The following is a 16243-nucleotide window of genomic DNA, read 5'->3' on the forward strand; positions in this document are numbered from 1 at the left end:
GGCTAATGATTATAACCCTCTTGTAATTGGTACCGCAGCATCATAATCGATATATATGTCATGATTTCTTTTGAGCCTATGAGTTTCTGCTTTACCTACATTACAACTTGTCATCTTTCTCTGATTTCTCTGATCTAATATGAGCTCCCACTCCAAAAGCGGTATTTAATTTGATTTATCACACTTACAGGTTAATCTATCGCAGTATTTACAAGAGAAAATATCAAATAAGTTCTGAGCATCGTTCTTAAATTTCTTTAATTTGGCTCTTAATGGGGAGTATCTCGTTTCTTAATGGGGTTAATGGTCATTTTGCATTTTGACTTATAATTCAAAATCATATTCTTAATTCGAAGGCAAGACAATACAGGAAGAGAGGCTCGCAGCCGTATCGTTCCTAGTTTATTTGAATTCAGCAACGTAAGCGCCGCCTTCGGAAAGCCAGTGTTGTACATTTTGCATAAAGATGCGAAAAAGTGATATTCTCTTAAAGTTTGAGAGTTCTGAGCTGGGCTCAACACGAAGGTTTTTCGTGTGTTAATATGGTAGTTATGAAAGTTAGTTAAGCTCTTAATAGTTATTTGCGTATATTGAAACCATATATTTCATGTTTTATGTATTAATAGTATTGTCTGGTAAAATGTTCTTATTACCTAAAATCATTTTATTTGAACAAAACATTATGCACTTTACGGCCAGGGGGACCCGGTGAAATATTGTTTTAAAATCAAGATATTTGACAGGGCTTCATTTCGTACCAATGCACAACTTTTGATAACTACTCAATCCTGAATATCTGAAATGAAAACTTTCGGCCCACCCTAATATATATACTGTTGTTTACGTTATTAATAACTAATATATATATATATATATATATATATATATATATGACATTATTCAGCTTATTGCTCCAAACCAAATTCAATGGTATCTTTGATAACAAATTAAGTTTAAATTCAGCACCGGTAGGTTATATTTGAAATTGAAATATGTTTGTTCCATGAACAGTTTCTAGAAAGCTGCAGATTATCATTATTTCAAATGAAACAAAGGTTTATACTGTTAATGTTAAGTGCAAGTTAACTTTAAAAATTTCCAGGTATGTGTGAGTCTAGCCTTATTTCAGGGAAATAAGTGTTATTTCAATGTAAGAGATCGCATTTCTTAACAATAATTACTTAAATTATGCCAACACTGCTGCATTTTCCCTTTCAGACTTTACCTAGAGGACTCGACGGATTGAACTACGTCTACACTACTAAAATAAACCCTGATTCTCTAAAAGTTCAGATCATATTACCATTATTTACATTAAAAGAGATGTCAGAACAGGTTAGTGCAATATACTTTTGTATTAATGGTCAACAATTATTGGGTGACATAAAAATACTTAGCATTATAATCTATGTAATTAAAAAATAAAAAATATAATGAATGTTCATAAGGAATATAAATGCAGGACGAAATGTTTGTTAAATGTGTTGCTACAGTACAAGTTAAATTAAGTTTACACATATACAAGGATGTTCAGTAATTCCTAGCTTTAACCCCGTACCATCTTCATAAATCCTCAATGTATTTTCGTATGAAAACTTAATATCTCAAAATTTAAATGAAAATAAAGGTTAGTATTTTTAGCCTAACTGCATTTTTCAGTGTTGAAGCAGTGATTGTGGAGACTTACGTTTCATAGTTTTGGAGTGCATGACCACCATGAAGTTTTGTTTTTCCATGGGAAGTATACAAAGGATTCACACTGAGATGTCACAAACGTCGAAGTTGAGCCCTGCAGTATGCACCCTTCAATCAACACGACAACATATGTTGTCTATGAAATAATTCTTGAGTACAGGCGAATAGCAGCCAAAACGTCCTAAGGAACTGTATTGTGTTGCAGTATACTGGACATATTTAAGATTCCAATAAATCAGATCCCAAAATATCTGAGCAGTAGATAAGAAGAAGGAATGGCATAAAACATCCAATGCTGTTTTTGTCCTTTTTGAGTCTAGAACTCCGAATTTCTTTGCATGATACGATTCAGACTGAAAGCTGTCTCTATTGGTTTGATCCTGATACTAAGCATCAGTGAATGGTGTGGTGCCACTCCTGGGTCCCCGCGGTCAAATAAGTTTTCAATAGATAAATTTTCAAAGAAGATCCTGCCTTCAAGTACTGTGTTTTATCCGTGGCCTACTTACCTTAAAAGTCTGTTATCACGAACAAGCATTACGCTAATTATTGAGCCAGTTAAACAAAGCTTCTAAGGCTACACAACGTTGAAAATTGTCTGAAAGTATTATCATATTTTACGATAATTAAAGACTTTGGGGCAAAAACCCGTGAAGTCCAAAAAGTGAAAGTGTAAAGGAGATTCGATTTTCTCATCCAATTTTCTTCAAACTTGGCACATATATACTAGACAAAAAAAAAATCCACACGTATTTTTCTGTTTCTTTCGCAAATTAGGTTAAGGGGGTCAAAGGACCCCTTTTCATAAAAGGGCCACATTAAAGAAACGAAACTCTGACGATGCAAAGATGACTTCAAAGTAGGAAATGCGGGTTTTGTCGTTTTTGCGAGAAAAAAGTTTCAGGGGGCAATGGCTTCCTTCGAAATGACAAAGGACACCGCACAATCTTTACGGAAATTACATTTCAGTGAAATTGCTTGATATTGTGATATGTTGTAGATATTGTGTACCTGAGAAAAAGTCTGAATAGGCAAAACCAAAAATCACTGACCGTTTGGCCACTACAGGCCATATATATATATATATATATATATATATATATATATATATATATATATATATAGCACAAACACAGAAGTTCTATGGCTACGGAAATATGTCATTGCTACAAAATGATAGAGGTCCATCGAACAGAACTGCGGATATGCAGTTGTGTAGTACTATTTCTAAATCAAAATAATCGCATTTTTAATTTTTTGCCCCAAAGGCTTAACGTTTTCGGCAACGTGGTATGTTGAATATACAGTATTGGAAGTACAAATATCAAGAAATATACGAAAAAATAGAACTGTACATAACAGGTAACGCAGAAAAAAATACGATGTCGACTAAATATTGTGAGCTATTTGTGCTAGTTGGAGTGAGGAGAAATAAGTATTTAACATAAATGTTATTTTTGTAGTTATATAATGTAAATTTCGAATCCTTGTAGAAGTTAAACAAAAATATGGTATGATGTATTTTTTCTTAAAATATAAGTTTCACATAAAGAAAAAGAAGTAATGCTATAGTTCAATATGTACTGTTAAATCATATGCGTCTTGTGCAATTTATTTCTACACAGGTGATCGTCAACTGCGCCAGGAAAGTGGAAGATATTGATCAACTGCCATTACCCACCATCATGAAAAGAGAGTTGAGGGAAAGAGCACAGAGAGTAGATAATGCAGAACGACTGCGTGAAAGCATTGAGAGAATTTTTGCCATGTTCGATCCGTGGGTATTATTTGCTTTTTTTCTTGTCTAATATATTTAACTATTGTTAATGAAAATGAAACTAAATAATTGTGCAAAAGTGTAGGAGAAACTCAAATATTCGCCTTACTGCTTATACTTAGTATAATATAAAATCAGACCTGCGAAGACGATATGGAAGGGGAAAGGAAGATGCCTGGATATATGAGGTCTTCAGCGACCATCTTCAAAACTGCAATATTGGATTTATTGCGAAAATGTTAAATGGGAACCAATAAAGTTGTTAGAGTGCACTCAGAGAAATTAATCAGTGAATTCGTTAGCTTATTAATAACGAAATTATAATCAGTCGTAGGGAACAATATAAAAAGAGTCAAAATATGCAATTCTTTAGTCATGAGTACAGATAAATCTAAAATAATGCTACTGTGATTTGTTACACCGCCGGTTACACGAAAATTAGATATATTTTATCGTTTACTATTAAACGCTGATGCAAATCCAGTGTGAGAATTTTCAAGGTGTCCAATGAGGTCCTCATGAGTCCCAACGTATTTCCGCTGTTCCTATTATAGCCACAGGATTTGATTTCACATATTAATTACCGTTTTCAGTTTATTGAGTGTCTCAACAGTGATATAAAAAACATTGGACTTATGAACAAAGAAAGCAATATTAAGTTTATTATGAATAGTTTTATTATGAATAATTTTCCAAATGTCTTTCTAGCAGACAAGCTAAAGTAGAGTGCATCTACATTTAAAAGTGTTAACCAAATTCAATATTGCAGCTATTAAGATAGGTGCTGAAATGCTCATATGTTTTGTCATTTTTCTTTCCTTTCATACATCATACGCATATATTTTTTTAATTTATTTTCTACGCCGCTAAATTGTGTTTGGATTTTAGCACATTCTTTAACATTGTATAATGTCACAGTTCACAGTTTTAGCGAACCTCATAAGTAATTATTTTCTCGCAAAAAATTAATTTATTTAGGTCGTAGACGTATCTCCCCCTGGTGAAACATTAAATTTCAACTACTTATCTCCTGAAAAATATTTAGACATCATTTAATAATAATAATGTTTCAAAAGATAGTATATGGACTATGTTGCATACAGTTTCATAACTATATTATTTGTATATTTTTCTCATATGAACGATTTTCTTACCATTACTTCATAAACGTTTTGAAACAAGATTATGTTAAGCAGCCAAAGTTTTACACTGACAAAAATTCGCTATCCGTTATTCGTTATATTGTATACACGACTCCAAAAGTACGTTAACACCTGCAATTTCTCTCTTTCCTGCAATAGCAGGCAACCCAAAAATATCGGCGGTTGGGTTGGTTGCGAATTCGAAAGGAGTTGGACCAAACGTCAATTTTGTAACAAATATAACAGTGTGACAAACAGCAAATAAGAGAATAAAACAAATTGTTAAGAATGACAATTTTATTATTGTGACGGAGTTGAATGACAACAAAAGTCAAAAAATGATCTTATTTAAGCAGTTCAAACAAGATGAATGGCAAGAAACAGATATCAGAGGAAAACATTTCTCTCCTTCCACCCCCAAAAAATAACCTCATAAAAAGAAAACGTTACATATGATAAGCTTTAATATAAAATGCCCACTCAAATTTTGAAAGTTGAGACCCGAAAGGCAAGAACACCTGAACCGAAGTGAATGAAATTCTGCACAGGTATTGCAGACCTAAAATGAGGAAACACGGGTTTCGTATTTTCCTGGAAAAAGAGGTTGGGTGGGGCACGGACCCCTCCAAACCTTTGATCACGAAGTAACAAAAGTGCTACAGGTAGTAACAGTATATCAGATGTGTGTAAAGGACATGAAGAATTGCAGCGAAACTTTACGTATGAATAATACTCAAAAAATAAACCAATGCAGTTTTTTTTTTTATTTTCTGCAGAAAAAATGGTTTTAGGGGAGGCAAAAGCCTCCACCCAAAATTTTGAAATTTGACTCCCGAAAGGCAAAAACAAATGAACCGAACTGAATGAAATTGTGCACAGATATTGTAGATGCACCGATCCAAACTTTGATCACGAAAAATCAAAAGTGCTAATAACAGTATTTCAGATGTGTGTAAAGAACAGGAAGAACTGCAACGAAACTTTGTATATGGACAATACGCAAGAAATAAAGCATACGGGTTTTTATGTTCTGTGGAAAAAAGTTTTAGGGGGAAAATCTCCCATCCAAAATTTTGAAAGTTGACGCCGTAAAGCCATAAAGAATTGAACCGATGTGAATGAAATTGTGCACAGATATTGTAGACATAATGTGAGGTAATACGGCTTTCGTATTTTCATGAAAAAAGGGTTTGGTGGGGCACTACACCTCCAAATCTTTGATCACGATATATCAAAAGTGGTAGTAACAGTATGTCAGATGTGTGTAAAGGACATGAAGAATTGCAACGAAACTTTGTGTATGAACAATAGGCAAAAAATAAACGAATACGTTTTTTTTATTTTCGGTGAAAAACGGTTTTGGGGCGAAAGCCCTCGTCCAAAATTTTGGAATTTGACCCACAAAGGCAAGAAGTAATGGATCGAAGTGAGTGAAATGTACAAGGGCGCCGATACTCCCAGGGGGCCGGGGGGCTGGGCCCCTCCAAAGTTCATGTGGACCCCTATTATATTTATGAATATACAATATTTGACAGAATTTGAATGCAATTTTTCTTAAAATCCTCATATATATATACCTTCTGCATCAGAATTGCCCTCCCCCCCCAGATTTACAGAGAAATCGGCGCCCTTGGAGATGTGGGCTAGTAGCTTATTCTTTGAGCGAGTAAAATTTCGTTGCTTACTTGCAACCCTTGTCTATATAATATCTACATACAATTTCATTTGCTTCGGTCCATTCCTACCTGCGCTATTACGGTAATATTTACTTTTTTTCGTATGGGACCTACGCCACAACAGTCTTTCAGCAAAATTTAAAATACTTTTCATGTATTGTTTTGCAAATTGTGCCTATACGAAGCTTCGTTTCAATTCTCCATATTCTTCAGGAACTTCTGACATGTGCTTTTTGCACTTTTGATATTTCGTAATCAACGATTTAGAAGATCCGTGCCTCAATCAACCGCTTTTTTCTAGTAAAACTCGAAACCAAATTATCTCCTTTTACGTCTACAATATCTGTGCCCAATGTTATTCAATTTGGTGCACTTCTTCTTACCCTTTGGGCCCCAAATTTCAAACTTTTGGGTGGGACCTTTTACCCCCTAAAATCGTTTTTCCAAAGAAAATAAAAAATCGTATTCGTTTATTTTTGCCTATTGTTCATACACAAAGTTTCGTTGCAATTCTTCATGTCCTTTACATACGTCTGACATACGATTACTACCACTTTTGATATATCGTGATCAAAGATTTGAAGGTGACAGTGCCCCACCAAACCCTTCTTTCCATGAAAATACGAAAGTCGTATTCCCTCATATTATGTCTACAATATCTGCGCACAATTTTATTCACTTCGGTTCAATTCTTTTTGACTTTCCGGCGTCAACTTTCAAAATTTTGGATGGGAGATTTTCCCCCTAAAACTTTTTTCCACAGAACATAAAAACCCGTATGCTTTATTTCTTGCGTATTGTCCATATACAAAGTTTCGTTGCAGTTCTTCCTGTTTTTTATACACATCTGACATACTGTTCCTAGCACTTTTGATTTTCCGTGATCAAAGTTTGGATCGGTGCATCTACAATACCTGTGCAGAATTTCATTCACTTCGGTTCAGGTGTTCTTGCCTTTCGGGTCTCAACTTTCAAAATTTGAGTGGGGATTTTATATTAAAGCTTTACATTATGTAACTTTTTCTTTCTTTTTTTTTGAGGCTATTCTTTGGGAGGTGGAAAAAGAGAAATGTTTTCCTCTGATATCTGTTTCTTGCCATTCATCTTGTTTGAACTGCTTAAATAAGATCATTTTTTAACTTTTGTTGTCATTCAACTCTGCTTCGTCTTCATAAACCTGTACCAGCATATTATGGGTTTCTTTCGGTGGCTTGCCAAGCTTAAAACAAAACATCAAACTGATCCTTTGTTCGTTCATTTTATTGTTATCAGTTTCGAACCTGACACACTAACACTCACTTGGTTTAACGCGTCTCACACAGACCACAGTTGACTCACAAATTGAACAACGGTGGGTCCACAATGGCGGCCTTGACGCTACTCATCTGCAGTGTTTCGTTGCGCCATTGTTGCCAGGTCGAGCGCAGTGACTTCATTCACTGAACTTTATTGTCAGAGGTTGTATACATAGTGTGAATTACGTACTCTTTTCACTTTTATACGAGACACCTCTATAATGAGCACTTCTATATAAGACCTCTTTATCCAGAAACTTCACCTAAATCATAATTTGCTCTTCTGCAAAAACCTTTTGCTCCTCTCGGAACTTTTATCGTCAATGACCTACTTTTCTCAAATTTATTTTGCACACTGCTATACTTCATAGATGATAATGCCTAATACATAGCTTTTTAGCTTAAAAATTGCTGACCATTTTGGTTTTTGTTCTACATCGATAGAACAACTCAATGACGCAGCTTCGAAAACAAATATGTGTGCCACTCGAAACCAAATTTCATTAAAATTAAAATAATGGTTGTTTTGAACTAACAACATGGTAAGGTAACTGCATATCATAACTCAGATGTTTTAAAAATTGTCAAGCAACAATTGATTCCTTTCTTGGACCACTTGACATGGATTTAAATTCATTTTAGAGAGGCCTGCGACTCAGTTAGGAGGGAAATATTCTACAATTTTGAGTAGTTCGGTATATTGAAAAAAGTAGTTAACTAATGTGTGTTTAAATAGAACCCAAAATTAAGTCCGAGTAGGAAAATACTTGTTAATGACCTTCTGCGTCATAAGTGACCTGGAACAAGATGTCGTCATTATTATTCAATTTTCTTAGGATTATGTCATACGAAAATAAAATGTAGCCTATAGCGCATAGCACTCATCTGTTTATGACGTATGCTGATGATATCAATCTAATAGAAGATGACACGAGGGAAATAGAAAGAAACACGGAGAGTTTATTAAACGCATGCATAAGCATGGACTTAGAAGTAATTGCAGGAAAAATGAATACACGAAAAATTCGATGCGTAATACTCCCAATTATGGGTACTTTATACAGTAATGTAACCTTGTCACTAAGATCATATATATAAAGGTAATCAAGAACGTTCTGTCGCTTTTTCACTCACCACATTCGTACATCAGTACGTCACCAAAGACTTATGTGGAAGATCAAAAATAGTCCCCATCAGCATCGACGACATTCTGCCAACGCTCTGGAAAGCCATGGATTCCATTGCGGTAGAACTTGGTGGACCGCGAAGCGAAGAAGGTATCAAGTACATTTTGCACCTCTATTAGGGATTTGAACTGGTGTATTCTAAGATGATTGTCCAAGGAATGGAGCAGTTGGTGATCGGACGATGCAATGTCCGGGAGTATGGCGAATGAAATGAAATGAAATCTTTAGTGTTACGTCCTTCGGTTATGCCGGTTAGGCTAAAGGGGACGGTGATTATGAGAAATGAATGAAATGGTGGAATGAAGAAAGGAGAGGAAACGGGAGAACCCCGAGAAAACCCACGACCACGGTGTTTGTCCAACACAAAGTCCACACGGCACGAGTTGGGATCGAACCAGGGACCCCAAGCACCGCAGGTGAACGCTCTACCACTGAGCCACCGCGCCTATGGCGAATGCAATAGTGTTTCCCATCCAAGGCGGAGAATGATGTCCCGAGTCATCCTAGCCACGTGGGACTTAACGTTGTCCTGTAACAGAAGAATCACTTTGTGATTCAGAACGAAGGCTCCAGAATTTTGAGTTTTCTTGAACAGGGCTCAACTGCTAACAGTACACAGTTGTATTGATCCTCTGACCAGTTTGTAACAGTTCCCAAAGCACAATGCCGCGAGCAGTCTACCAAACACACAGGAGGACCTTCTTCTGGTGCAGTGCTGGTTTGGGCTGTTTTGGGACCGGTTCATGGGATGCTAACCAATGACGACGGCACCAGGATTCACTTCTTCGTATAGGACCCACTTCTCATCACATGTCAACAGCCCATCTAGAAATCTCTCCTTCCTCAGACGAGACAGCAAAGAAACAAAGGCATCTCTCCCGTTGCCTTCTGATCCAGAGTCAAATCATGTGGGACCCATCGATCCAACTTGTCATGATTCCCAAGTTCATGGAGGTGCTGTCGAATGGTTTCTCGACTCACACTAAATTGTAGTACCAGTTTCTCACATGTCTGGTCACTGTTCGCCTCAATTGCTGACTGAAAATCTTCATTTTGTGCATGTATTGGTCTTTCGGCACGTGATGCATCTTCGAGTGTTTCCTCAAAGTCCTTAAACTTGCTAAACCACCGCTGAACTGCCCGTGTAGTCACGACACCCACACCAAAGGCCTGCCACGCCTTTCGTCCCGCTGCAGCGGCGTTTGACGCTGTGTGGAGGTCCCAAGTTCACTCTGTCCTTACCCAAGTTCACGGTGTAACCAACTTACCACAACCAGGCAGTGTTGTATATACCCACACCGACAACTGAACATCTCTCTCCCTATCTCCATTCGCAATGAACTCACGGTGTGAGAGCCAATGGAACACAGACCTCCACAAAAAGCAATAAAACTTTCTTGGTTACCTTTATATACAGACATTTATCATCCACTGTATATCTGTTCACAATTTTCTCACAACATTAAGCTCGATCATCTACGTTAGTGTTACTCTAAGATTGAAAGTATTTCAATTTATGTGGTTTAAATGTTAACCGTCTATGTATAGTATTAAATAATGTAAATTCAGGGATCTAGAATGGTGAACTCAGAGGTTGCATGACTCTATTTACTTTTTCCGGACTGCGAAAAAATATATTTTCCATATTATTCAACTGCAACTGCAACTTTGGCAACTGCAAGTATGGTAACTGCAAATGTACCTTAACCATTCATTTTATGTCATACTCAATCGACATCGACAATACGATTATACTATTCAATAACAAATTGTGTTTGTGGTGGCTTTCTGTGATATCAAATATTAAAAGTTCTCTTAACGATTGTTGTTGGTTGGATTTATTAAACAACAAACAACGTGCTCACACTCTACATTGAAGGATATTACGATGAGTGCGTATACGATCAGCGTCAACGATTTTACAATGACTGATGTAATAATCGTAGAGACACAGACGTGCGCGATAACCAATTAAGAAGTTTCAAATTCAGAAACTATGTGCGACATAAAAGTTGTCGATATACTGTTCCTCTCTTCTATGGAACATGTTTGTACGTAAAATACTTCCTTCAGAACTAACTTTTATTTCATATAGGTAATACTATATGAACACGCTGTATAACATTCAATCAGAAAGATTAATTTCAATATGCATAATAGTCACAGTGCTGTTTACAGCAATTTGATATCCCGAACCATTCCAAAGATGTGATTAGCATTTGTAAACTTTGCAATATTGATTAAATTAGGTAAGTGAGAGAACTACTTCTAATAACAACTGCCAAAAGAAGGTGGAAAAAGAAGGTAGCATTGTGGAATTAAAGAGAAACAACGCTCATTTTAAGATTTAAGAAAATAATACGTAATGTTGAGCAACTTAACAATTTTCGTCCATGCATTTCACATAACTATAATGGTCATACCTGCCAAGCTTTTTTATGAGGATACGGGATACTTTCGATCCTCTCGCCCCCAAACTTTCCAACACAAAGCAATAAACTATAGCTCTAGTTATGAATAACAGTATAATAGACGAAAGTTCCCTAAGCTGCAACTACTTTTCTATCTTCGTTTGCTCCAATTAATTGTACGGACTGACAACATTTAAAGTCCAACTACAAAAGAATCGCTTTAAAAGCTGAAAATGATGTCTCATGAAAATGATTTATATGAAAGCAACATGCAAATAATCTTGTTTTATATAAATCAGTGATACAATCTACCTTCAATATTCTTCATGCGTTAAGCAATATTTATTTACATGGATGTATTTGTCAAAATTACGTTTGTAATCTGATGAAAAGCTGATTTCCCCATGCTTCGTATGCAATTGCCAGGGCCAGATTTACATATTTCTAAGCCTTAGGCCAAAGCATAATTCTGTGACCTAGCCTCTCAAAAATACTACCGTATATATCTTGTTAACATATCTAATGTCTTGCTTGAGAAAGTCACTCATCCTCCCTGTGCTTGCAGATGTAGAAGCACTTTAAGCCATCTTATGTTTGCTTGTTTTTTGGCGTTGGAGAGTGTGCGAGTGTTCACCAGATGCAATGGAAAAAGTAGCATTGCTAATTTCGCTCGCTTTCAAGTTGGAGAGAGTGGTGTGATAAGTTGCTGGAAGCTGTTACAGGTTGCAGGCTTATTGTTCATTGAGTAAATACAGGATCCCCAGATAATGTCAGATTTTTTATTTTTTTTATTTTTCACTTTTCGAATAAGCCTGTAATTTCACCTGATATTATTGATAGGAGAAATTGGACGGGATTAAAATACAGAATATTTGCCTGCTTAACATGTATCCAAAATCGCTCAAGTTTTTCATCCATAACAAAAAATTGGCACGGCCCATCGTCCTGGGGTTTCGAGATTTGGATTATATGTAATAAAATACATCGAATACATACCCCAACAGCACAAGATGTGCTAAGCATGTGCCACTTAGGTGTCCCAGCTATTTTTTGTGTACCCTACACTTGGTACATATGGTATTCATGTGCTAAGTATGTACTTCAGCTACCTAAAGTTTCAGGTGCTTCTTACACCTAATTGCTATTTGCGACTATGTACCACAAATGTAGCATTTATATGCATGGCTCAATTTCGCACTGTGATAGTCATTTGTTTTTATGTCGTCACTTGGGACATATATATTTCATGTTCGAGGTACTTACTTTAGGTGCATACTTTTTCAGATACTTATGACACATAATTGATATCTGCAGCGACATACGAAAGACAATCAGCTGTTTGCATTTGCTCATGTGCAATAACATGCAACGGTTTTTCGCGCTTTCTTCTCCAACTTCTGTTCTTCTAGTACACAATCGCTTAGAAAAAAGAAGCAACAAACTCATCAAATTTGGGAGATGAATTTAGAAAAAAGAAATGGCATAACTGATGAATAAAAATTAAGATGAATCTTTCATGCATACGTGAACAGTTAATTATTTACGTAGTTAGGAATAAAGAATTGCATTTTTAGATGCCAACTATCGCCAATCATTTGAAAGTGAATATGGAAGAACAATGAAATAAAGTAAAGAGACGCGCGTCATTTCGTTATAAAATTATATGGAGAGCGGATTTTATCTGATCTCAAACTGTTATCATCGAGTATACAGGGTTACAAGAGAACTCTGATTAGCCAAATTAAAAAGACCCCAAGGATTTATCCCTCTACAAGCAACGTTTTCTTCATCTCCTCCATGGCCAAGTTGGATGAGCACGCGCCTAGTAATCAAAGGGTTGGTGGTTCATGCCCACCTCCAGATATTTTTTTAATTTTTTTAAAGTGTTTTTTAGACTCGCCTTAATGTAAACAAATTACGCATATAGGCGATTTAACATATTTTGGGGGGAGTTATTTTCCTTACGGTACGGGGAAAACATACTTAGAAAATACTATGTAAATGTCAGGCATGTGTCTAGGGACGGACATAGACTGTGACTATCACTTGCTATCCATGTGATTTCTCTCTCATGGGTACAGTACATAAGGCACATACTGGGCACATTCCCATATACCTGAGGGAGCAAGATAGGCATATGACTGCTATATGATTGTGCTGTTAGGGTACCTTGGAGTCCGTTGTCCAAAAATTTTATTTGTGTGTTTGTGTGTGTGTCTGTGGCTGTGTTATTAATCAAAACAGTGGTACTAATCTTTCTGCTTGCTTGGATTTAACTGGATCACCTGGAATTTCTTCCATTTCTTTAGCCCCGTTAGTATCTGGAGAAACCTGAGACAGTGAGTGATGGTGGCGGATCTCAATTTGGTGACAGAAGGTGAGTACCGCGAATATAATTGTAATAGCTTTATGTGAGGTAAATTTTCCAGCTACAGAGAAAAATGAATTCATCTTGCTTGTTGCTTTAAAAACATTATATTGAAACACTTGTCACAAAAATTAGTCAGTTAACCCAAGAGTCTATCCTTATAGCAATTTAATGAGAAAAATATTGAAAGGAATTGTTTGGTATAATTTGCTGAAATGAGTAAAGGTTTATTCGAAGATAAGTTATTATGCGTTAATTTTAGGCTATTTTGTATCTAAATTCCCATTCTTGATAACTTTTGTGTACGAAGTAATATTTCTTAATTTTCCTTACACAAACTAAATTTGCATTTGAATTTAACATTCCTTTTGTTCATTTGTTTTACAAGGTACAAGTTCAATGATCTTGTCCATAATAATATTAAGTCAAAATTTCAGGTTCTCACAACATGCGTCTAATGAAAATTTGATGCGATATTTGCTTCAATAAAGAACGTAAGAAAAATGTGAAAGAACTGATCTGTCTAGCGTTAAATCAGAAAGTAATGTGCACGACACATCTCAATGTTGAAGTTAAAATTTCTCCAAACTCTTGAAATCAACTTATACCAGTGGTTCTCAACCTAAATCCTATCACGACCTCCATTTTATCACATGCTCATGCCAGCGACCCCCTTATAATTTCTCGTCTGTAATAAGCTTGTGCTGCATTTTTGATATACCTATTGCGGAAATCTCACGGTACCCATCTATTTCTATAATAGTAGAATCGATTTGTTGTATGTAGTGGACAGAGTAGCTTCCCTAAAACCGAATGAATAAAAAAGCAAATTTAGCCATTTCATTAATATTACAAATATTGAATATGATGCGTCATACTGTTTCAAAATAGAGACCGTTTGAAAATTTTAAAACTTCACAACACCCTTAATTTTGGGTCATACGATAAAAAGTAAAGTGATTTCTAATTTTGGTTTAAAAATTTGGACAGTTGTTAAAAAAGTTACTGAGTACTTTAAATGACTTCACGAAGATTAAACCAGACATGGTCGCATTAGTGAAACCACATCATGCTCAAGTATCTCTCATACCATGCTTTCAATCTTAATCGTATTTCAATATTCAGTTGTTTTTTTTTTTTCATTTGTATTTTTCTGGTGTTTCAATATCCAATTCTCAATAGTTTCATATCGTATCTCTTTCGTTTAAATTGATTTTCAAATAACTCTGCACCTGTTGAAAATGTTTAGTAAACCTAGTTTTTGGATCAAAAGATCCAATACATTTCAAGCAAAAATTTTCTTGTAGGCTTTATATCTGGAGAACTACATACAGTGTTGCCAAACCAAAACTATCACTTAATTCAGTATGACTGCTTATTCCGTAAAAAAAATAAAAAGAAATTGATTTAGGGGCTGTTCAAAAATTTTATTGTCCGTGATGCAAATTATCCAATATATTTCATTCAATCAAACATTTTCTCGTACGCCCGATATCTCGAGAACTACATAGAGCGTAGCTAAACCCAAGCTCAGTGTGATGTGCTACTTCCGTTAAACATACGAAAACTCGATTTAGGGACCGCTCAAAAATTTCGCAGCCTCTAAACTAAAAAAAAAAAAATCTAATATATTTCATTCAATCAAAAATTTTCTTTTACGCCCCATATCTGGAGAGCTACATATAATGTAACCAAACCCAAACTATCACTTAACTCAGTATCATGTCTTTATTCCGTAAAAAAAATACGAAAACTAGAATCAGGGGCCCTTCAAAAATTTTGTAGCTCCTAATCTAAAAAAATAATATATTCCTTTCAATCGAACATTTTCTTGAACGCCCCATATTTGGAGAACCACATACAGTGTTGCCAAAGCAAAACTATCACTTAACTCTGTGTGATGTTTTTATTCCGAAAAATATACGAAAACTGGATTTAGAGGCAATTCAAAACTTTTGTGGCTCTAATCTTAAAAAATCCAAAATATTTCATCCAATCAAACATTTTCTTGTACGCCCCATATCTGTAGAACTATATATAGTGTAGCCAAGCCGGAACTATCACTTAACACAGTATAATGTGCTTATTACGTTAAAGATACGAAAACACGATTTAGGGCAATTCAAAAATTTTTTGGCCTCTGATCTAAAAAAAATCCAATATATTTCCTCCATGTCTAATGATATGTATAATCCTGCTGCACATATATCGTAAGTCATGACTGTTGACTACGCAACAATGAAAGCCTCAGGTTAGGTGTTCGTACAATTGGTTGGATGAGTAATGTATGCATCTGGTCGTAGGAGCTTCATTGTGACATATACAAAGCAATTGTGGAGAAACCACGATTTGTCTTCAAAGATTGCTCATCACACTAAATTATGTGATGTGCCACATGCTAGGGTTGGGCCTCATCGCAGGAAACCTGTTTTACAACATATCACTTTTACAAATGGTTGAAAACACTGACAATCTGGGGTACTTGGGAGAGGAATACGTCTACAGTATATTTTCGAATTATGTTTGCGAATTATGTTTATGCCACGTTTTATGGATATACATCCAGTGGTACAGAAACCTTCTTGCACAATGTATTTACAATTCGTTGGCAACACTGACGAAATGGGTACGTGTGGGTGAAAAGTGATATTATCAAACCCTTACCTGTGTCACGTTCTAGCTATGAGCGAAA

At 35.7% G+C, this 16243-nt stretch overlaps 1 long non-coding RNA gene across 1 annotated transcript in view; it reads left to right on the forward strand.

Annotated features, from left to right (window-relative positions):
- The first annotated feature begins 3355 nt into the window (after positions 1-3355).
- The window catches only part of LOC145674287 (uncharacterized), a 28357-nt gene continuing 15469 nt past the window's right edge, over positions 3356-16243 (forward strand). The window contains exons 1-2 of the long non-coding RNA XR_014128884.1: positions 3356-3472; positions 13493-13560. This is a non-coding gene — a long non-coding RNA (uncharacterized LOC145674287). The remainder of the gene's footprint in view (positions 3473-13492; positions 13561-16243) is intronic.

The sequence above is a fragment of the Thermobia domestica genome, chromosome 17, assembly GCF_964235325.1.
Source record: "Thermobia domestica chromosome 17, izTheDome1.hap1.1, whole genome shotgun sequence".
Lineage (NCBI taxonomy): Eukaryota > Metazoa > Arthropoda > Insecta > Zygentoma > Lepismatidae > Thermobia > Thermobia domestica.